This window comes from Canis lupus, chromosome 5, assembly GCF_011100685.1.
Source record: "Canis lupus familiaris isolate Mischka breed German Shepherd chromosome 5, alternate assembly UU_Cfam_GSD_1.0, whole genome shotgun sequence".
Classification (NCBI taxonomy): Eukaryota; Metazoa; Chordata; class Mammalia; order Carnivora; family Canidae; genus Canis; species Canis lupus.
The window spans coordinates 1,214,564-1,236,773 of record NC_049226.1 but is presented as its reverse complement, the minus strand read 5'-3'; the positions used below and the strand labels follow the sequence as shown (position 1 = coordinate 1,236,773).

At 62.9% G+C, this 22,210-nt stretch overlaps 2 long non-coding RNA genes across 3 annotated transcripts; both read left to right on the top strand.

Moving 5' to 3' along the window:
• Nucleotides 1-959: 959 nt before the first annotated feature.
• On the top strand, nucleotides 960-4,943 carry LOC111095769. Of its 2 annotated transcripts, XR_005358814.1 has the most exons (4): nucleotides 960-1,126; nucleotides 1,309-1,387; nucleotides 2,140-3,769; nucleotides 4,533-4,943. It is a non-coding gene; the product is annotated as an uncharacterized LOC111095769 (long non-coding RNA). The 2 variants fall into 2 exon arrangements; XR_005358813.1 differs by having other exon boundaries at nucleotides 2,140-4,943.
• A 1,367-nt stretch (nucleotides 4,944-6,310) lies between these two features.
• Nucleotides 6,311-20,611, top strand: LOC111095767. The gene is made up of 3 exons (XR_005359017.1): nucleotides 6,311-6,909; nucleotides 10,274-18,642; nucleotides 20,117-20,611. It is a non-coding gene; the product is annotated as an uncharacterized LOC111095767 (long non-coding RNA).
• Nucleotides 20,612-22,210: the final 1,599 nt, after the last annotated feature.

Genomic DNA, 22,210 nt, shown 5'->3' with positions numbered 1-22,210 from the left:
GTGTGACACACGGCGACACTCGGCTCTGCACGCTGGTCCCCAGAGCAGCGCCGCGGGACAGGGACAGAGCCCAGTGAGCAGCACAGGACACTCAGCACGCCTTACGGGGACATGCTGGGGTCCCCAATCCCAGAGGTCGGGTGGGGCGAAGGGCAAGTCCCAGCAGCAAGCAAGTCCCCAGCCAGCCCCCACCCCACCATTGCCGGTCCCCTTTCAGGCAGGTCTCCCCCCGCCTGACAGCCTCCATCGGCAATAACCCCGAGGCTCAGAAGCTAAGGCTCTGAAATTAAGGTCCTTACCTACTGGGAACCCTACTGGTCTTTGAGAATCTGATAAAAACTATAAAGCCCTTCTCAAAAGAATCCACATGCGCCCAACACATGAACCTGTTCTCAGGAGTTCAGGGGGGTCAGCAGCTTGTAAAGTTCCCTTTGACCCCAAGTTCAGCGTCCTTGGAGCTGGGGCGGCCAAGCTGGCCTTTCCCAACTCCTTCCCTCCCCCTCCCTCCTTCCCTCCCCCTCACCCCTCCCTCCCCTCCCTCCCTCCCTCTCCCCCTCCCCCTCCCTCCCTCTCCCTCTTCCCCTTCCTCTCCTTCCCTCTCCCTCTCCCCCTACCCCCTCTCCCCTTCCTCCCTCCCCCTCCCTCCCTCCCTCCCTCTCCCTCCCTCTCCCCCCTCCATCTCTCCCTCTCTCCCTCTCTCCTCTCTCCCTCCCCCTCCCTCCCTCTCCCTCTCTCTCTCTCTCTCTCTCTCACACACACACCCTCCCCACCTTCCCTCCCCACACCTCACAACCCCCCCACCCCACGCCCCCCATCCCCCCACACACTCCCTTGGACCCTGGTCCTGGCCGGTGGTGCGGAAGCTGCAGTGGTGGTTGCTCCAGCAATGACGATGGCTGTTGCTAAGGGAGCCGGGCCAGGGGAGGGGGGGGGGGCCCCGGGGGTGAGTGGGCAGCAGCCCAGCAGGGCAGCAACCCCCCTACAAGTCTGAGCGCCTCAGGCCCTGGAAACGGTGTTCCCAGCTGGCTGTCATGGCAACAGCAGGCTTGGGAAAGTATTCATCATGGTCTGGACAGATTTCTCCAGCTTGCACTTGCTCTTTCTTCTCCCTAAGTGGCTAATTGAGGTTTGAAAGGGTCCTCTGTGAGTGGGCAAGGGGCACAAAGGGCAAAGGGCTGGACACATGTCCCGAATGGAGCGGGCTACGCGGGAGGCTGAGGCCGGGGAGGGTCCGGCCGGCACCCAGCAGACACCCCCACTGCGGGGGGATCGGGCCCCAGAACACAAAAGTGCTGGTTCCCCTCGCAGGGAGCTGTGCGCCTCCTTCGTGGAAGCTCTGGCTGCTTGCCCAAGCACTCATCCTGGGAAGCAGGCCCGCAGCGGTCAGGTAGGCCCGCGGCCAGGGGGCCTGGTCACCTCCGCCAGAGCCGTTGAGGAGATGCCATGACTGTGGAGGGTCAGACCAACGGGCAGAGGCGGACAGATGGGGTCTCCTTTATTTTTATTTTATTTTATTTTTTTCTCTGTGGGGGGTCTCCTTTATTTATTTATTTTTTTTATTTTTTATGATAGTCACACAACGGGGGGGGGGCAGAGACACAGGCAGAGGGAGAAGCAGGCTCCATGCCCCGGGAGCCCGACATGGGATTTGATCCTGGGTCTCCAGGATCGCGCCCTGGGCCAAAGGCAGGCGCCAAACCTCTGCGCCACCCAGGGATCCCCTGTGGGTGTGGGTCTCCTTTAAATGAGGCCAAGGGACTGACGAGGTGAGAGTTCGTGGAGCAGTGTGAGGCTTCGCCAATCCACTGGTCTGGGGGTGGGTGGTTGTGACTTATCATCATCTAAAAGTCTGTCCCCGTTACCATCTTTGGGGAGAGGATTACATGGTATGCCCACCTGGACGTGATCTGTGAAACAACTTTTTTTTTTTTTTAATTTTTACTTATTTATGATAGTCACAGAGAGAGAGAGAGAGAGAGGCAGAGGGAGAAGCAGGTTCCATGCACCGGGAGCCCGACGTGGGATTCGATCCCGGGTCTCCAGGATCGCACCCTGGCCCAAAGGCAGGCGCTAAACCGCTGCACCACCCAGGGTTCCCTGTGAAACAACTTTCTGAGTGAGACGTTCTCTCTTTTACAGATGGGAAAACTGAGGCTTGATCAAACCACTTGACCACGTCATGCAGCCAGAAAGCAGGAAAGCTGAGACCCTAGCTTGCGTCTGTCCGCCTACAGCTCCCACGGCCTCTGGGGGCAGCTCTGCCGTGCTCAGAGCGGGGCTTTGGGGTTCAGCACGCTCAAGGCCCAACGTGTCCCCGCCACTCTACGTTCTGCAGCACCTGCTTCTAGAGCAGCTGGATTTCTCCTGGGTCCCGGGATCCACTCTGGTGATCATCTTGCACCATTGTTTTTGAAGCGTGTACACAAAAGCAGAGGGATCACATCTGTGACCCGGCCTCAACTGCTGGGTGTGACTCCCAAGGGCTCCCCTTGGAAGAGGACCCTCGATGGAGCTCGCTGGGCCCCCCACTGCAGGGAGATGGGGAGTCCCGAGGAGGCTGGGTGGCCCTCTGTGTTCCCAGAGTGCACTGGGAGTTGGCTGGGCCCCACTGGGATTATGGAAAGGAAGGGAATTGGCATTTAAAAGTGCCTGCTGTGTCACAGGAACTCTGGTGCGTGTGTGCATTTAATCTCCACGACAACTCTTTATGGGGGGACATTGGTATCACCCCATATATAGAGGGAGAAGCTGACCTATGAAGATCAGGTCATTTGACCCCAGGGCAAGCAGGACTTCAACCCCCATGTAACTGGCCCCAAAATCTGTCTGCTTCATGTTGCATCCTGTGACCTCGAGGGCGCTAGCTGCTGCTCTAGCTCATGCTCCTGGCGCCCAGGTCAGCCTCAAAGCAGGGAGTCCACAAGGCCGCTTCCTCCTCGGGGCTCCCTCACCCCCACGGGAGATGAGCACCTTTTACCCTCTTTTTTATCCCTCTTTTCCCATTCTCCCGACCCTCCCGAACCCAACCACGGAGAAGACCAGGAGCCAGAGGCAAAGGACCAGAAGCCAGAGCGCAGCTCTCACCCCAGCGTCCTCCAGCCGCAGGCAGAGGAGCAGAAGGGGTCTGAGTGCAAAGGGGGAATCACCAGGGAAGCCAGGGGACCCGAGTCCTGTCCTCAAGCCCACCTCGGCACAGGCGGCGCCCCCTCCAGACCTTCCTCCCTCAGCTCGGCTTCCCGGGGAAGCTCTCCTGTCTGCAGGCCCTGCTGGGACCCCAGAGGAAGGGGGGGAGTAAGCGCCCTCAGGATGAGCTCTTGCCTGCATGGGGCCTCCTCCTCGCTGCCAGCAGGACACCTAAGCTCGCTCTGCCTGGGAGCTTGGAATCAATCCGTAGGGGGTAGCTTGCAGCCCTGGGAGGAGCAAGGGAGTGGCCAGAGGCCTCCGCTCTGCTCTCAGCTCTGTCCCAACGGGCTGGACGATCCTGAGCACCGCACCAGCCTTTCTGGGCTGACTTCCCGCTGGCAAGCACGGGCCCAATTGGCCCCCTGGAATATTCTGCATGGCTTGTGCAGCTGTGGGAAGTCTTCCGCATGGCCCTCCCCAACCCCAAGCCCGTCCACCAGCGCCCTCGCAGGTCCTCACCCGCCCGCCGCCAGCCGGCGAGGAGCACGAGGCAGTCGGTGTGCTGCTGTTAGGAGGCCTTTTCAGGCAGCAAGTCGGACCGATGGGGACAAACGCTGGGATGCCCGGGCCCCCACGCGTGGCTCACGTAAGAACAGCCCACCTCTCTTCCCCGCTCTCTTTGCTCCTGCTCTTTAACAACCACTCGGTCAAGTAACACGTATGAGGTGGCCGTGTCCGCAGCGCGCAGCGTCGAAATGCCTCCCGAGCGGAGCGGCGAGGCCCTCGTCCAGGAGGAACCTGCGACTCCGAGGCTGCAACCCAGGCAGAAGCACGAAGGGAGCCTGCTGCCCGCGCAGCCGGACGACAGAGGATTTCTCAACGCCCCTTACCGCCTCCTCTGCCCACGGTCACTGTTACCCACCCCCGGGAGCCGCGATCTGCCTCGTGCTTCTGACCCAGGGGGGAAATCGGGGTGCTCCAGGCGTCCGTCCCCTCTCCTGCCGGGCCCCACCTTCCTACCTGCGTGCGCTCACCTGGTTTCCACGAGTCGGCGCCGCGAAGGCGAGGTCCAGAGGCTGGGATGCGGCCCTTGTGTGTTGGAGCCAACGAGGAGGCCCCACTCGGACTCGGGGGGATGCCTGACGGAGGCGGCTCCTCCCTGTGGGGTCCCTTGGCTGCAGGTGTCCCTGCTCGCGGAGCTTTCCCTGAATGCCCTCGCTAAGCCTCTTAGAGGGCAAGTGCTACTTGCTGCCTCACTCTCCTTTTGTCCCGGACGCCTCAACATCTGCTCCATGAATAATAGCTTCTCTAGGGCCCTTCATAATTTACAAGGTGCTTCACCCGTATTTTCTCATTTAATCTTCTCAGCAACGCCGTGAGATGGGATTATCGTTGCTCCTTCCTTCCAGATAAGGACCTGAGGCTCAGAGAGACGTCGCGAGGGGCCCAGGACCCCACAGCTGGACCCAGGCGATCCCACTCGGACAGGACTGAGCGCTTTCGGCCCGAGATGCTTCCTCATGGTCTTCTCCATGACGTCAGGAGACCCCGCTTCCCGCCTGGATCCCCATCCTCCTGTGAGTCCCAGCATCCAGTTCTCACTGGGTCTCCCGCGCTGCCTGAGAGCCCAGGGATCAGACACAAGACACAGGACGCAGCGGCAGCGTGGGAACAGATGGACGAGAGGCGAGGGCTCCGCTGGTGCCCACCCGGCCCCGCTGGTCTCACGGCCCGACCCATGCTATGTCCTCGGGGGACGGCTGGAAACACACGGCGGGCTTTGGAGGGCTTGTTAGTTTGGGTTTGGTGATGTTTCTGGTTTGGGGGTTTTTTTTCCTGCACAGAATTAAAAAAGAAACACTAAGAAAAAAGTAAGCCATTGGCGCAGGAGTCTTCTCTGAAGACAGGAAAGCACCTGGGTAAGGAAGGAGAGGCAGCCAAGCTGGGGAGACAAAGGCAGGCGTCTGGGGCTGGACGGTTCTCTCGGGCCAACGGGCGATGGTGTGCGTAGGCAGCAGAGAGGGTGCCCGGAGCGTTTCCTGCAGGACAGGAGGTCTGCGGACTCCAGAGCCGCTGAGGCTCCCACAGTGTGGGACAAGCTGCCACAGGTCGGCCTGAGCGGGGGTGGGTGTGGCTGAGGGTGCCCGGCAGGGACGGCTGCCCGGCCCGCACTCTGGGAGCACAGACCAGAGTTCGGGGCTGCGAGGGACGCGACAGGCCAGCTCCAGGCCCGTCCTGCATGGACCCGCCTCCCAGCCACTTTCCAGCCACCTTGAGGATGCACTTGGCTGTTGTGCCAGCGAGAGACAGAGACCAGGAAGGCGGGCTAAGAGGAGGCCCTCGGGAAGCCAAGAGAAGTAAAATGGGAAATACGGAGGGGACGTGGGGCAGAGTGATGGGCTGGACCCCAGAGGTACAGGGGAACGACCGGTGACTGAGGGGGGGACGGAGCTTGACGAACAGGCGGGGGAGGACCCCTGAGGCCAGATGATGAGTCGCAGAGAAGGAAGAAGGGAAAACAATGGGCCCCAGGGGAGGGCAGGAGGGCACAGCGCTGCGACCCCCGCCTACCACTGGCAGCCGTGGGTCCTCGGAGATCTAACGGGCACCCGCAGAGGCCAGGCCACGCGCACTGGCTCACCTGCCACCCGCCAGGCTCGGCCGTCCTCCCTGTCCTCTCCCGGGGGGCTGGGGTCCTGCCCCCCACTGCTCTCCACGTGCTGATTCTGCTTCTAGCTCTGCGCCCCCGTGCCGGGGCGAGTCTAGGCACCGCAGCTTCTGCGCTTACCAGCCTCCCAAGAGAGTTGTAAGGGGATCACAGGGCGGATGTAAAAGGATTGTCAACTCACCAAAGGATCAGACGCCTTAGATCCTAAGTTTATTTCCAGGACTGAACCCGGCCAGTCCTTTGAAGGGGAGACTCCTGCCCCCGACACTCGGTGCCCCTTCCACATGTCCCGACTGGGTTGCTCTGGTCTGTCTGCCTGGCGTCTCCACGTCTTGCCACTGCCCCGTCCCTAATCAGAGGAGCCGAGGGGGAGCCCTGCTTGTGGGGAGAGAAGCTGGTTTACCCACATTTTCTAGTCAATTAATCCCCACTCGGGTCAGACTCGGGGACCTAGAGTTACAGCCTCAGAAGTCTTGTTCCTGTAGCAGATCTAGGCTTCCAGCCCGTAGAATCATCTAGGTGGATTCGCAAGGAGTCACTGAATATGCATGAGAGAGAGAGAGAGAATATGAATATGAGGGAAATGGCAGAGAAACCAGAGGAATTGTGGATAAGGACAAAGGGGGAGAAGACCTCGGGGACCGTGGCACCCATGTGGTCGGACAGGTTAGGGAGGAAAAGGTTAGGGAGAAACGAGGCGCAGGAGAAGGCTTTGGGAAAGGAATAAGGAGGCCAAGAGAGCGGAGCCAGGAGCCGGTGGCGCAGGCAGATGGAACAACGGAGACCGAGAGCAGAGCCAGAGGAGTGGGCACGCAGCGAGGCCTGACAGCCAAGCCCTGTGGGTTTCCGTGGGAAGCAGATGCTTCCAGGGAGCAGCAACCGATGGTCCCTAAGCACGTGGGTCCTTGTTGACTCCAGGCCCAGGGCAGCCTCCTCGGCAGCCAGCCTGAGCCTGGAGCAGCAGTGCAGGTCCAGGGAGGCAGATGCACGGCCGCCCTGCCCCGGTGGGGGCCCTGTGGCCTTCCCTCTGTCCTCCTCGGGCTCCTCCACCCCTGTGTGTCCCAGGAAGCCACGGGCTGCCCTATCACGCCCAGAAGGAAGCGGGCTGCATTGGAGGGGTAAGTGTGAGCCACAGCACAGTGTGCAAGGCTGAGCATGGGTGTGCAAGCTGTGGGAGGGGGGAGGCGGAGCAGCCTGGAGCCCAGTGCCAGGAGTCTGCCTCTGCTGGGGCGGGATGATCCCCAGCAGGGTACTCCCAGCCGAGGGGGGGTCCCCTCTGTGAGCATCCTGCAGCTTCCTGCTCCCGCCATGTTCCACTTTTGCCCAAGCACCAGCCTGCCTCAGCCCTTCTCTGCAGGAAGCAGCCCCAAGAGCTCTGGGGTTCTGGGTCGGAGGAACCTTGGGGCTCCCCTGGCCTCAGTCTCCCCGCTACTGCTCAGGGGTCACTTTCCACGGCTGCTGTGCGCAGAGGGCAGTATCTCCAAGACTCTGACTTGGGAGTCGGTGTCTCCACCCCAAGAGTCCGGGCTGGTGGGAAGGAAGCTCAGAAGGGCCCAGGGAGAGGGGGGTTTCCACTAGCGCCACCTTCCCAGGCAAAGGGCCCCCCACGCTGTGCTCCTCGCTGCCACCCGCGGCAGGCACCCCCAGGACACCCCGGGACCCCGGGTGACGCAGCAGCCTGGAGGCCCGCACTTCTCCGCAGGCCGAGTCAGGGGCTTCCCCCCACCCCCCACCCCGCGGCCCAGAGAGGACAGGAGGGAGGGGGAGGGGAGCGGGGTGCAGCCCCAGGGGGAGGGGGGGCGGGAGGCACCACTCGGTCGAGTGAAAGACAGGTACCGGGAGCCAGATGGGCCGAGCAGAGACAGAAGTTAAGTAGGAAGAGACGGTAAACAGCAGACACGCAGCCACCAGCCAAGCATATGCTTCGCAAGCAGGCGACACAAGCACCCAGTAGGGTTTGGGTGGGGGAGGGGACACGGCCCGCGGGACGGGGACGGGGGCGGGGGCGGGGGCGGGGGGCTCCCCACGGGCTGGGGGACCACGGCCGACCTCCCTCCGCGGGGCCCAGAAGAATGGGGCGCAGCCGCGCTGGCGAGGGGAGGGGGCCGGGAGGGCAGGGGCGGGCAGGGGCGGGGGGTGCAGGGTGCAGGGCGGGGTGCGGGGCGGGACGCGGGGGCGGGGGGGCGGGGCAGGAGCTAAATGGGGGCAGGTGCCAGGCGGGGCGGGGGCCTGGGGTCCCGGGCAGGTGCGGGGTAGGGTACAGGGCAGGACGTGGGGCAGGGTGCGGAGCAGGGGGCGGGGGTGGGGGGGCAGGGCATGGGGCAGGGGCAGGGTGCCTGGCGGGGGACGGGGCGGGTGCAGGGCAGGTGCCGGGCAGGAGGCAGGGCAGGAGGTGGGGCGGGGGTGCAGGGCAGGTGCAGGGCAGGTGCGGGGCAGGGTGCGGGGAGGGATGGAGGAGGGCTGCGGGGACCTGTGACAACGAATGGCACACGTGGAAGTCTGCGGAGCCAGGGACCACCTGCAGGGCCCCGGAAGCCAGGAAGCGCCCCCGCCCCCCGCCGGCAGGTGCAGTTGGCCGGGAGCCCGCAGGCCGGGTGACGTCACCCCTTGGCGCTCCAGGAGGGAAGGGGTGTGGCGGGTGCAGGGGGGCGGCTCCGAGCTCCAGCGTGCCGCCCGCCCGCCCCGCCCCGCCCCTCCGGGAGGGCCCCGGGCCGCTGGAAGCCGGGGCTGCTGCAGAGCTGGGGGGAGGGGGAGAGGGTCCCTCAGCGTCACCCCTGCGCGGGATGCACCTCCCCCAGGCGCCGCCCCCGCCTCCCCCCCATCCACGTTCACTTCCCAGCCGTTGGGCCAGCGGGGAGGAGCCCAGGTTCTTGGCGCCCGGCCCTGCCCCTTCTCCCCCACCCTGAGAGCCAGGTGTCCCCGGGGTCAGGCCTCCGAGCTAAGGGACCCGGCCTGCAGGAGGGCCCTTCACCTCCGCGCTTCCCCCAGGGCGGCCGCTCCGGGCCCTGGCCTCCTCCCCGGGCTGTCCCGGCCCCCCTCTTCCGGGGCTGCCCCAGCCCCAGCCAGGCACGGCCCTGGAGCGCCGGGGCTCCCCCTGGGCCAGGCACTAGCCTCTGCGCCCGTGTCAGACGTCAAGGTGCGGTGGGGGGCTGCGGCACACCTAGGGCACCCATCCCACCCTCAGCCCTGGCCTGGTCCCCACACCTGGGGGCTCCGGGCCAGAAGCAGAGGGAAGCCCCAGGGGGAAGCGGGCAGCCAGGCCCCCCTGTGCCCCCACACCCAGGGCAATGCCCGGCCCAGTGCCAGGGAGCCTCGGCCCGTGTGTCCCGGGACAGACGGGAGTGAGAGCGGGGCTGAAGAAGGAAGAAGGGCAGGAGCAGCAGTGGAATTTCTGCTCAGATTCCTTGAGCCCTGGGCTAGGGGCCATCGGGACCAGCTCACGCCAGGAATGCGCTGCCCCGACCCTTGCCAGCTCTCGGGCTCCCCTCGCCAAGCTGTTGCCCTAATAGCCCACGGATCATGCACGTTGGGCTTTCAGGCTGCTTTCTTCCGCATCAGGTTGGAAGCCCATCACGTGGCCATCGTGGAGATAAAGCAGATGGGATTTTAATCCGTTTTATGGATGAGGAAACTGAGGCTGGATTTGAGTATGTACCTGTCGAAAGCCTCCCAAGGCATGGGAGGTTATAGAAAGATGAGTGAGCAAAATAGCTGATTAAGAGCTCAGGTTCCTGAGTCCGACCGTCATAATCCTTCCCCTCCGTGACTCTCCTTCACACGCTCAGCTCCAAAGGAAGACACGCGGTTAGGGGAAGGAGTTTCGGCCTATGACCCAGGGTGAAGGAAGGAGAGTGCAGCAACTGCATGTTGGAGCAAACTGCCACCTGCCAGGTGGGCCTGGGGCCCGAGGAGCCGGGCGCATGCACAGTCCCGTCGCTGGCGGTGTGCACACACTGCCTGTTTAAGAGGCTGAGTTAAGAAAGGGGATATGCACCAGCTCAAGATAACGCACGGCTTTACACGTCAGCACGTGTACTGACGGCAAACGCTTGTGCGGGAAGAGAAGGATGCGTTTGCGTGGAGATGTGAGCAGGGTCTGCATATACTTTTGTGATTAGAGGAACGCCGGACAAACAGGTTCACAGTGTCTGTGAGCACAGGCCTGGTGTACTGGGCGTGCACGCGTGCCGGTGCGAAGCATGGGTGAGTGAGCGAGCAGAAACCAGCGCCACCTGGAGAGGAACGGTCCCCGGAGCTGCGGAGCTGCGTCAAGCGCCTCCCTGCGCTCCCTTCCGGGGGATCCTAGAGGGTCTCGCTCCCCGCAACAGGACACAGGACACAGGAGGCCAGGACACAGGACGTGGAGCGTTCCTGGTGCTGGCACCTGAGGCTGGGCGACCTTGCAGCTGCTCCAGCCTCCATCTCCCTCCGGCCCGGACCAGCGATCAGTCTTAGCTAATACTAATAGCATTTAAATTTCAGCCCGCAGGTGCGCAGCAGGCCCCAGAGAAGAAGGAAAAGGTGGCACGGATCCCAGGCAAGGACTTGGAGCCAGCAGACCCGGTCACTTGGCGCCTGGAGCCCGGGTCTGCGGGAAGCCACGGCTGGGCTGAAGCTTAGAGGCCAGGGCAGCGTTAGGACGCCCCCCACCCCCACCCCGGGAAGGGCGCAGACCCTCAGCCCGTGGCAACCAAGCGGACGTGCTCTCCTCTGCTCGGCTCTGCCCTCCTCCTCCGGGTAGGTGCTCCAGCCGGAGAATGGGGGGGCCGCCTCTGAGCAGCGAGGTCCAAGGAGCAGAGAGCCCTGGCAGGGTCGCACGGGGCAGGGGGCCCAGCCGCCCAGGGGGCCCCCACTTCCCCTCCGCGCCGAGCTGTGCTTCACAAGGCTGTGACCTTGCGGAGGAGGAGCCTGGGCTTCCGTCACCCATCACCCATCACCTCCATCCTACGTGAGCTGCAGGGAGAGGCGAGGCATGCAGGCGGAGGAGGGCCTGAGCCCCAGAAGGGGTGGAGCACAGCACCCCACGGTCCCTGCCAGGGCCCAGGTCCTGAACACTTGCTGCCTTTTCCCCTCCCTGAAGGACGCACCTGTGTGACTCGGGGCATGTCAGGGCCTGAAGGAACCTCAGCCCTACCTCAGTGTCCCCCAGCCCTTTGTCGCTTCACAAACAAGACAAAGACACCCCAAAGAAAGGAAGGGACCTGGCCAGGGCCACAGAGCTCACTGGCAGCCATGCCAAGGTGATCATTTAGGATTTTCTGCAGTTTGGTAGAATTTAGAAATTCTTGGGGAAGTTAGCCGGCCGGGCCAAGCAGCAGCCTGCCGCCACCCACCCTGCTGGAACGGGGCTGCACGGCCGCCCAAGCTCAGGGCATCGGCTTCCTGGGCTCGTAAGTCCCTCAAACTATAGGCAACATTTTGAGTGTCTGTGCGCTGGATATTTTTCTGGAGAGAAGTTCACAGCTTCAATCGATTTATAAAGAGACGCACGACCCAGGAGAGGCTGAGCTCAGTGCCTGGAAGCATCAGGAACCCAGCTCCCCGGGGGGCCGGGCGCCTCAGCAGCATCGGGACTGAGGGCTGGGCCACGCTCCCCTGGTGGACAAGGATGCGTCCTCGAGGGTAAGGCTCTGGTCTAGCTGTCCCCGTCTGAGATGCCAGCCTGGGCCGGGGCCTGCCGCAGACACAAATCTGATTCGTTTATTAGTCTGCCCAGTGCTTCTCTCCCCATATCCAGCGCTGCTCCGCTGCTCCGTCTCCAGCGACGACGAGAAGCCCTGATGGAGAAGGAGCAACAATTGTTCTACGATTCGAGGCTGAGGTTCAGGACCTTTGTCGGCTCCTGTTAAGGGCTGATCACCTTGGGGAAGTCAAGGCAGTCTCTCCAAACTTAGATGTCCTGACGCAGACTGCGCTGTGTTCCGCGACGGCCCCAGAACCTTCCGGAAAGCTTAGTTCTCCAGTCAGAAAGGGAGAGCTCCGGCAAGCAGGGCCTTGTCTCAGACCCTGGCCCTCAGGAGTGTGAGCTCTCCATTGTAAAAGGAGAATAATTCTAAGTCTGCAAGGATCGGTGTAGACCTGGCCTCAGGGCACAGGCTCCAGTTCCTCAGCGGCTTGATCTTTGGTCTGAATGTCTTTCTTGTCCCACTTTGCACCTTCTACAGCTCAGCTGCTAAGCCCACTGGGGATTAAGAGGGGACGGGAGGGGCGGGGAGAGAGCTCCCCACCCCAGAGGAGAGCGTGGCTTTCTGAGGGGGGAGGAGGGAGGAGGGGACGGGCTTCTCAGCCCCCCAGGCCAGTTCTCCTCCTCTTCCTCGGGCTCCCCCCCCAACCCCCACCCGGCTGGACCCTCCTTTGGAGAGCCGAGCTCTGAGAGGGGGTTATACAGCTGCTGCCTCTGTCTGGTCCTAAAAATAGCCTCCTCTCTGCCCATGCCCAGCTCAGGGCTTGGCCAGAGCTGCAGGGAGGCCTCACAGGCGGGAGGGAACTGGACGTGGGGTGGACACGCCTCCCCAACGTGGGGAGACAGGAGGAGGGAGGGTACCACCTCGGGACCTGCCTCCACTCCCGTCTTCTCTGTTGCCCCAGAAAGTCCCCTAGGGAAGGGACAGGCTTTCTCATCTCAGTGTTTCTGGGGGGACCGTGAGCATGCAAAGGCTAAGCCAGCTGACCTGGGGCACGTACTAATACTCATTTAGGGAGACCTGGCCACGTGCCTTCTTCCACCGCTCTAAGCACCATTGACACAAAGGACCCTGTGACGTGGGTATTGTTCGTATTATTCCCTTTGACAATCAAAGAAATGAAGGCCCAGAGACATGAACCCCCCAAACTCAGAGTCAGGCAGTGGGGACAGGATTCCCCGTCAGGCGGCCCCCCACGCCCCCAGCCGCGGCCGAGGTCCAGGACCCAGTGCCCAGAAGGCTGAGGAGGAGGGAAAGGGCTCCTGGAGTTGCCCCAGAGGAGGGCACCCCAAGCAAAACTGGCTTGGCGGCCTAACACCCACCTTCCGAAGGGTTCATGATGATCACAGACACACGGCCGAGCAGGAAGGCCGCCCAGCAGCACCCCCGTCCGGCTGGCTTTGAATTTGCAGGTAGATCTTCTCTGGCTGCCCCGTTCACCTCGCAGGCTGCCAGTTTCTGAGAAGGCTCAGGGACATGGTCGCCCTGGGAAGGGGGCACCCCAAAGACTCGCCAGTGGGCCATGCCCCTGGGGCAAGGGGGGGGGCAGCCTGAGTGATGTAGATCCTTAGAATCAAGCAGATTTGGGCTTCACACACAGGGCTGAAGGCGGACAGAGGATGGAGGGAAAGATGGAAAGGGAAGAAGAGAGTCAAAGGAAGAGGAAAGGAGGGAGGAAGAGGAAGAAAGTGAGCAAAATGTGGGTTCTCAAGACCAGCTGCCCACCTGGCCTCGGTCTCCCGCCTAGAGGAGCCTAGAGGGGAAGGGCTGGTCCCACAGGGCACGCGGACTGTGGCAGGGGACAGACAGCCCTGGGCGGCCAGAGCGGGGAACAGGGACCACCAGGGCCCCCTGGGGTCTCTCCTCTCCAGACGCCGGGCTGACCTGGCCTGTTTGGGGCCCAAGCACACTCCATCCTCCCGCAGAGCCACTAACGCAATTAGCAAAACACGGTCATAAATCTTGCGTGGCGTCTGGAGCCATGTCCTCTCTTCCCCAGATTCCCATGCGGAGCCGTCGTCCCCCAGGGTCACAGCCTGCTGAAGAAAGCAGCAAGACCCCTGCCCCACCCCGCGCCCCCCAGGAGCCCCACTGCGAGGCTGGGGCCCAGGAAATCCCAAGAAGTCGGAGGCAGGATGTGAATGCGAGTTTGCAGAGGCCTGGGGAGTGGATCGTGCCTCAGAGGCCCACAGAATCTCGGGGGTGGGGGGGGACAGAGCGGGCGAGTAGGAGACCGAGGGCATCTGCGTGAGGGCCTGTGCATGACTTGGCAGCATGATGGGGTGTTTGTGTTTTGTGGGGGGGGGGGTGTGCACTCAGTCTGGAGGACTGGTGAGTCACTAAAAACGGGAGCTTTCTGATCTGAAGAGCTTATTTTCAGCTATTTTTATCACCTCTTGTCTCTTGGCCCTTTTTCTCCCCTTGTCTTTTTCAAATATAGAGGACTTTGGGGGCCGTGATGCCATGAGTGCCTACGTGAGGTTCGGCTTGAGCCAAGGGGCGGGGACCCCCTGGAAGCACAGGGATTGACGCGCACGGGAGCGCACAGGTGCACAGGTGCACAGGTGCACAGAGGATCCCGTTCTGGCTCGTGTGCCGCACACGAGCAGGTGCGAGTAAGGCCACACAGGTCCCTGGACGCTCCACACTTCCGGCCTGAACTCTGATGGGGTGGACGCGTCGCTACCCCCGCCCCGGCCATACGCAAACCCGTGAGGACACCTGGCCCCGCACCGGCCTCACACTGACCCAGGGGGTCACGCTCACATGAACGTGTGGCCACGGCACGGTCCTGGGCCCCTGTCCTGGGAGTGGCCCTGACCCCTGCGTTCCTCTCTTTGCCCAGCCACCCTCCCCTCCAAAGCGTTGACACGGTATCAGGAAGGCCTTCGGCAGCCGTCAACGGGGAGTAAGGGGCGAGCTCCTCACTGGGCTTCCGGGAGGACTCATTGCAGCCCAGGGCGCCCACCGCCACCTCTGGCCCGAGACACCGTGGCCCCAGCGCACAGTCCTCCGGCCACTGGGGCCGGCTTGTGCCTGCGATGGCGGGACAGGGCTGCGAGGTGCACTCCTCGTGGGAGCTCGCTCCTCCAGCCCCGAAGAGGGAGAGGCGAGGGAGCCCTCCGAGCGCCTGACCGTGCCTGCCCGGAGGGGCCATCGGCTCCAGGGGAAGGCGTCCCACAGCGGCCGTCTCCCCCTCGGCTCCGTGAAGGGAGCGGGGCAACCAGCCGACTGCAGTCTCCGGGGTTCTCGAGGCCCAGGTCCCTTGACGTCGCGTCTATGTTGATGTGATCGCGTCCACGCAGCAGCGGGCTAGCATCGCAGTGCAGGATTGCACATGTGCTCCGAGTGTCGCTCCGCACAGGCACAGGCCCCACTGCCTACCTGCCCACACGGCCGTGCATACTGACCCTCGCTCGCGGCGGGCACGCAGGTGCTGTCACCCCTACTAGGACCCCATCCTGATGGGCGGCCTGAGGCCTACCCCTTCCTCCTGAGACTGTGCAGCTGAAAGGCCCCCCGGCCACTTGTAGGTTCCATGGGGAGCCGCGTGCTCTTCCAAGGGACCACGGCAGCCCAGAGCAGGGGCGCTTCGTCTAGCTTGTCCCCCCAAAGGCACTGTAGCTCCCGGTGTCGGGCCCAGGTCCAGCTGCTGGAGGAGCCAGCTGTCCCTGCCCGCCCAGCCTCTTCGTCCCAGTCCACAGCGTTTGGGGAGCGTGGGCTCATGCAGGTCATCGTTACAAAGGAGGACAGCCCTGAGCCCCCAGATCAGTTGCAGTCTGGCAAGGAAGACGGACCCCCGTGCCATCAGCCTGCCACAAGGCGCCACCAAGGCTCCGAAGCGTATGCTGAGTCCTGCCCCGTGCTCAGTGCTGAGAAAGGTAGTGGTGCCGCCGAGGACGTCATCCCTACCCTCACAAACGTCACAAATCTAATTGGGAGCCCCACAAAGAGGCAGAGACCAGCACGGACGATTCGAAAGCTTGGAAGGCTAGAGCAGAGGCGAGTCCCAGTGCCTTGGGCCCGAAGCGGATCCCTGCGCCTCGAGAAGCTCGGGCGACCTGAGCCACATAGATTATTCTGGCCCCGATGGCTGTGGCACTTCTGCGGGGTTCGCCCAAAGCGCTGGGTAGAGCAGGACCCCGAGGCCGCGCTCGGGCCTGGCGGAGGTGGGTAACCGGTGCTGCCCGCGGCAGGGACCACCCGACGGAGCGGCCAAGGGAAGGCCACGCGTCGTAACTGCTCCCGAGGAGGAGCCCTGGCCCGGGTCACTTGCAAGGTCTCCCGCAGCCTTCCAGTTCTAGAATTCCGAGACTTAAATGGTGCATTTCAAGACACTGGCTGGAAGCACAAGAAGTCAGGGGAGGAAGAGCTCTGTGTGGGTTAGAATCCGCAAGGAAGGCTTTGGGAAGGAGGCGGCACCTTAGCTGGGCCTTGACGTGGGGGAGTGTGAGTAGCTGTACGGGAGGTGGGAGGACATTTATATGCATGAAAACGGGGCTGAGCACGGGCTGTGCCTGGTACCGGAAGGAGGAGGCCCGGCTTCGCCCGAGTGCCCTGTCCGGGGCGGGTAGGACTGGACAGGCGAGGCTTGCTCGTCCGGAAACGCGGGAGCGGACACTTGCTGAGAGCTTACTGTGGGGTCAGCCACAGAACAAAGGCGACTTTCCACAAAATATTTCATTCAATCCTCATAACACACCCACAAGGTATGTCCCACCACCAGCCTCTGCTTATAGAAAAGGAAACACGGGGACAGAAAGCGACTCGCTCAGGGTCACGCAGCTCCTCGGAGGTAGAGTCCAGGTACCTTTGGTAGAGTCCAAAGGCTGGTAACGTGGTTCTGACGGGCGCGGTGCATCCTCTCCGCTCTGGCTTCTCCCCTCCTCTTCAAGGGGCACAGAGAGGGACCCAGCGACACCGTTGGAGCCTCGCACTGACTCCCTGAGGCCTGGGGGAGGGCGGGGACCGCTGCAGCTGGAGGGGGGACGGCCTCCGACGTCAATCGCATGGCCAAGCTCAAGCCAAGGACACGGCCACAGGACGTGCGAGGCCCCTGCTCCGGGCTCCCGGACGCTTGCCCAGGCCCTAAGTGATCTACTACTGGGTGACGTCCCAGCACTGCCCACTGGGCCGCGACCTCGGGGCATTTGGGGCTCGGCACCTGAAGCGAGGAGTAGATTCCACCCTGCTCAGACCGCAGGCTTGGAAACAGGAGGCGGCGGCCAGAGTGAGGATCTCGGTCAGAGTCGCCTCAGCCCCAGCCTGCCCGGTGCCCGGTGGTGTGCGGGGCCCTTGGCGCCCGGTGGTGTGCGGGGGCTGCCTGGTGCCCGGTGGTGTGCAGGGCCCTGAGGGCCCGGTGATGTGTGGGGGCTGCCTGGCACCCGGTGGTGTGCAGGGCCCTTGGTGCCCGGTGGTGTGTGGGGCCCACCTGGCGCCTGGTGGTGTGCGGGGCTCTTGGGGCCCGGTGGTATGCGGGGGCCCGCCTGGCACCCGGTAATGACATCACAAGAAAAAGGTGAATCGATTGATATGTCCTGTGGTTGCCGACCATTTCAAGATAATGAATCCCGCCTAAGGACCATTGTAAAAAAATAAAAGGGAATTCATGAAGCCATCTCTGCAGCTATGCCAGCAGGCAAAAAGCCCTTGCACTTTGCGTGAAATGCCTGCAGGGCCCTTGGGGCCGGGTGGTGTGCAGGGCCCCTGGGGCCCACCCAGGACCCTGTGGCGTGCGGGGCAGGCCGGGGCCCAGTGGCGTGTGGGGGCTCCTGCCCTTGCCCCCTTCTCCTCGCCCTCTCCTGCCCCTGCCCTCCTTTCCCGGCGCAGGCCCAAGCCCAGCCTCCCTCCCGCCTGGACTCTTAGTTCAGTGGGGCCCAGGGAGCGGCTTTTGGGCCCCTCCCTGCCTCTAAGCACCTGAGCACAGGGGGACACTCAGGCCTTCTCGTTCCTTCTTCGCCACTAACACCGCTCGTGCCCAGCCGCCCCACAGCCCTGCACGGTGCAGGCATGGCTCTGAAATCCGGGGATCAGTATGAAACCAGCCTGGGGACCCCCAGCTTTCTCACCGTCTCCCTCTTGCACCCCAACCCCAGCTCTCTCCCTCTGCGTCCCCGCTGGAGGCCTTTCCTTCTGGCTTCTCCATCTGGCCTCAGGCAGGCCCCTGGCCCCCGCTGTACTGAGAAAGAGCCAGAGCCGTAAGGATGGACTGGAGGCTCCCACAAACCACCTGCTAAAGTCTCACGCTTGTTGTCCAGAATAGGCTCATTGACTAAGAACCTGATTTTATAAGTCTTTCTAGAACTTTCTTCCTTTCCAGACCCCTGGGCCACGGCGGCCCTCCCTTCTGTCAGGAAACCCATCCTCATTCTCCAGCTTGACTTCTCAAATGCCTCATCCTTTCTTGTTCTGGGGATTAGCAGGGTCTGACCCCCGAGTGACACTGTTCCTTAGCACCCGACCCCCAACAAAAACAATTCCCGTCTTACCCCGTCGAAGCTTACAGTCCCAGCTCCTTGGACCCAAGGCACAGAAAGACCCCTTTCCTTCCAGCCAGTAAATGGCAAAGAAGAGCAAGCCTGGGCATTTCCTCGGTCTACCTCGAAGAAGCTGAGCCGAAGGCCCCACAGCTCTCCCCGGCCCCCGGGCTTTGCTCTTTCTTCCCAGGAGACACAATGGCCAGGCGTCATGGGTGAGGCAAATCCCCAGCAGCCAACCTCTCCCCTGTCCTGGTTCCTGCTCTCCTCGTGGATCTCTCTCCATTACAGGGGTGCACCCACCCAGTCATTTCAGGCCTTCTCTGGAGCTGTCCCCTGCAGAACTCATGTTGGCTCTAGCGTCCGGGGCAGCGGGTGCAAGTCTGGGTCTGTCTGTCTGGAGAATGATGCCCCAGGAGAGCGGAGGTATTGCCGCTCTGCCGGCAGCACCAGAGAGGGGGCACAGCCTGGAACGGATGCCGGTGCCCATTGCTCAGCTCACGCACACACTGGAGTCCTGCGGTACTTCATTCTCACTGCCCGGATCTGCCATGGGGCCAACAGGAGAGAATGGAAGGCACCCCCAGAAGGCATCGAGGCATTCCCATGGAATTAATGAAGATAACCCAAACTTTTTTCCAGTGGGAATGTATGCTGTGGCCTTCATCCCTCCAAGTGCTGCTTCCTCGGGGTAGGCACGTCACCTGGCTGGCCGTTAGGAGGGGCTGTAGGGGCTGAGTGCCACCGTGGGAGGGGTAGCAGCCATTCTGACCCCATCATACCCTGTTGTCTGTGGAATGAAGGCCCAGTTACATAAAGCTCCAGCTGACTTGGTATAAACTATGACTAAGAAAACTTTCCAAAGACAGTTGGTGGTCCTCCACCCCCCTGCAACTGGTGAGAACTACCCCCACAGAGAGCAGAGCAGAGATTAGGGCTCCTAGCTCCATGGCCCTGACTCATCACACACACAAACACTCCCCAACACTTTTTCCCAAAATGGTTCCCCTCCTACCCGTCCACCCTCCTACCCGGGCTGGGTGACAAAAATGAACGCCCCAGAGATCTTGCCAAGTTCTGGGCCAGGCTGAGCCCAGGGAACATAAAATTCTCCATAGAATGGGGAGGCCAGCTCTCCCACAAAAACAGAATCCATTCAAAGGAAACTCACCACTGACCCTACTATGGCCGCTGCATTGTTTCTCAAATAGCTTGGACTACCTGCCCTCAAAAAAGAGCCCAAAGCTCTGAAATTATAAAATATTAGAGCTTAAAGGAAACCTAAAGGTCATGCTTAACTCCTTCTCTCCTCCCTTCTTCCATGCATCTACTCATACATACATTCGTCTATCTACCCACTCGTCAAACAGTTATTGACTTCCTACTATTTGCACGTAAGGTACAGGCAAGGGGGACCCAATAGATGCAGCCTCTCCTCAGGGAGCTTAGGGTCTAGAGGGTAAGAGAGGCAGGTGAAAGGGAAGTTGCTCCAGTGTGTTAGGTACCATGACAGGAAGGACACCAGGAGGTGTCTAGAAGCACTATGGGGGCCGGGCATTCCAACGGGGTGGGGGCGGGTGTTCATGGACAGTGGGAGAAATCATACCTAGGTCGAGATACAAAAAAAGAAGGAAATTCCATTTCATTCAGCGAGGAGTCTGTTCAACACCCAATATGGCCAACGCACAGAGTTGAGCATGCTATGTGACGATGAATTCATTGTAGCATCCCCAACAGATAAGGGATATGAATAAAGCTACAAATTTCCAGTATATACTATCAAGCCCCCAAGAGAAGGACCCACGGAGCCCCAGGGAGAATTTAAAGGGTGAGGGGAAATTTCCTGTTGAGAACATCCGGAAAGCTCCACGGAAGGAGTGGAATTTGGGTGTATCTTGGGAATGGATAGGATTTAGGAGCACAGATGGGGTGGGGAAGGCATTCCAAGCAAAACTATTGGTATTAGCAAAGCTTAAGAGCCGGCGGTATCTGTCTGGGTGAAGGAGAATTTATCAATTTGACTAAAGCTTGTAAGATGAAGCTATGGTAGATGCGGCTTAAACATAGGTCAAGGGCTTCTAATGAGGGATAATTCTTAAGTTTAAAGCAAAGCCCAGAGAAACTAGGCAATTCTTTTTTTAAGATTTTATTTATTTATTTGACAGAGAGTGCGCGCACAAGCCGGGGGAGCGGCAGGCCTCGGAGAGGGAGGAGCAGGCCCAGCTGAGCCTGGGACCTGGGACCTGGGACCGGGCGGCAGCAGAAGGAGGACTCCGAGGCTAAGCAGCTCCATCAAGGTCAGGGGTGGTAGAGAGAGAGAGACTTCTGGATTGAGCTTCCAGGCTCCTTCTGCAGGTCTGTCCCCTGGCCATGATTCCGTCCTCTCCCTGACTCCTCTGTCCCCGCCTCCGAGGGGCTCTGGCTGCAGGCAAGCAAGCCCCGGCTGGGGATCCCCGCTCCTCCAGTCCCTCTCTGGCATTTATTAGAGGAACATGTAGATTGTTTGAAGGAAGGGAGGAGGATCCCCTAAGCGGCTGGCTCGGTTCTCATTCTGGCCCCCGCCCAGCCCCATCTGAAGGACCTGGAATTCCTGTAACTCGGGTCCTTTCTTCTTGCTCCCCTGCCGCCAATACACTGACCTGTGGTCTTTTTTGTTATTATTTTTCAAGATTTTATGTATTTATCCATGAGGGACACAGAGAGAGAGGCGGGGACACAGGCAGAGGGGGAAGCAGGCTCCTGCAGGGAGGGGCCCGAGGCGGGACTCGATCCCGGGACCCCGGGGTCCCGCCCTGAGCCCCCAGGCGCCCCTCCCCTGGGGCTTTCAGGGTGAACGCTCCGGTGTGTTGGGTTCGCCCGGCTCTGCGAGTCCGCAGGTGCTTCCGACGGCGAAGCCCGAGCCGGGAGGCGGAGCGACCGCAGCGGGCCCGGCCTCGCGGGCGGCGAGTCGCCGTAGCACCAGGCGGCCACCAGGGGGTGCCGGAGGGTCGCGCGGGCGGGCGGCGGCGGGGCACCCGGAGCCCGGGCCAGGGCGGGAACGCGGGCTGTGCTCGGCGCTGTCCCCCCGCGGCCGGCCGTCCTCTACACCCCATTGGCCGTCTGCCTCCCTCCCCCTCCGCGGCGTCCGTCCTCCCCACGCGTCTGTGCCCGCGAGCAGCCCGGGGCACCTGCAGCCGCCGAGTCCCGCGCGAAGCTGGCGGGGGCAGCGCGGCGGGAGGCAGCTGGGGGGTGGAGGGGGTGGGAGTGGGGGTGTCCGCGCCCCGGGTGTCTGGCCGAGTCGAAGGGGCTTTCCTCGCAGCGTCGGGCGTCTTGGGGGGGCGGGGCCGCGGGCAGCCCGGGCACCTGCTGCGGAGGCCGAGGTCTGGGGCGCGTCCGCACAGGGGCCCGCCGAAGGGGCGCCGCGCGCTCTCAGCCCTCGGCCCGGACGCAGCGCGCGCGTGAACCGCACGGATCCGACGCCCTCCCCGCGGAGCTCAAAGCCGCGGTTGGGCAGGCCTTCGAGTGAGCCGCGGGGCAGCCCCCACGCGCTCCCCTGCAGCCCCTCCCGCGCTCCCCTGCAGGCCCCCCGCGCTCCCCTGCAGGCCCCCCGCGCTCCCCTGCAGCCCCCCCCCCCGCGCTCCCCTGCAGCCCCCCCGCGCTCTCCTGCAGCCCCTCCCGCGCTCCCCTGCAGGCCCCCGGCGCTCCCCTGCAGCCCCTCCCGCGCTCCCCTGCAGCCCCCACGCGCTCCCTTGCAGACCCCACGCGCTCCCCTGCAGCCCCTCCCGCGCTCCCCTGCAGCCCTCCCGGCTCTCCCCGCTTCGCCCCCGCGCTCCCCTTGCACCCCCCCCTCTCTCCCCTGCATCCCCCACGCTCTCCCCTGCACCCCCCTCGCTCCCCTGCATCCCCCCTCGCTCCCCTTCAGCCCCCACGCGTCTCCCCTGCAGCCCTCCCCGCGTCCCCTTCAGCCCCCCCGCTCCCCTGCAGCCCCTCCCTCGCGCTCCCCTGCACCCCCCTCGCTCCCCTCAGCCCCCTCCCCTCCCCCTTCAGCCCCCCGCCTCCCTCCCCCCCTGCAGCCCCCCCCCCTCTCCCTGCCCCCCCCGCTCTCTCCTCAGCCCCTCCCTCTCTCCCGCGCTCCCTGCAGCCCCTCACGCGCTCCCTGCAGCCCCACGCGCTCCCCTGCAGCCCTCCGCGCTCCCGCACCCCCCGCGCTCCCCTGCTGCAGGCCCCCCCGCGCTAACCTGAAGCCTCACACGCGCTCCTGCAGGACCCACGCCTCCCGC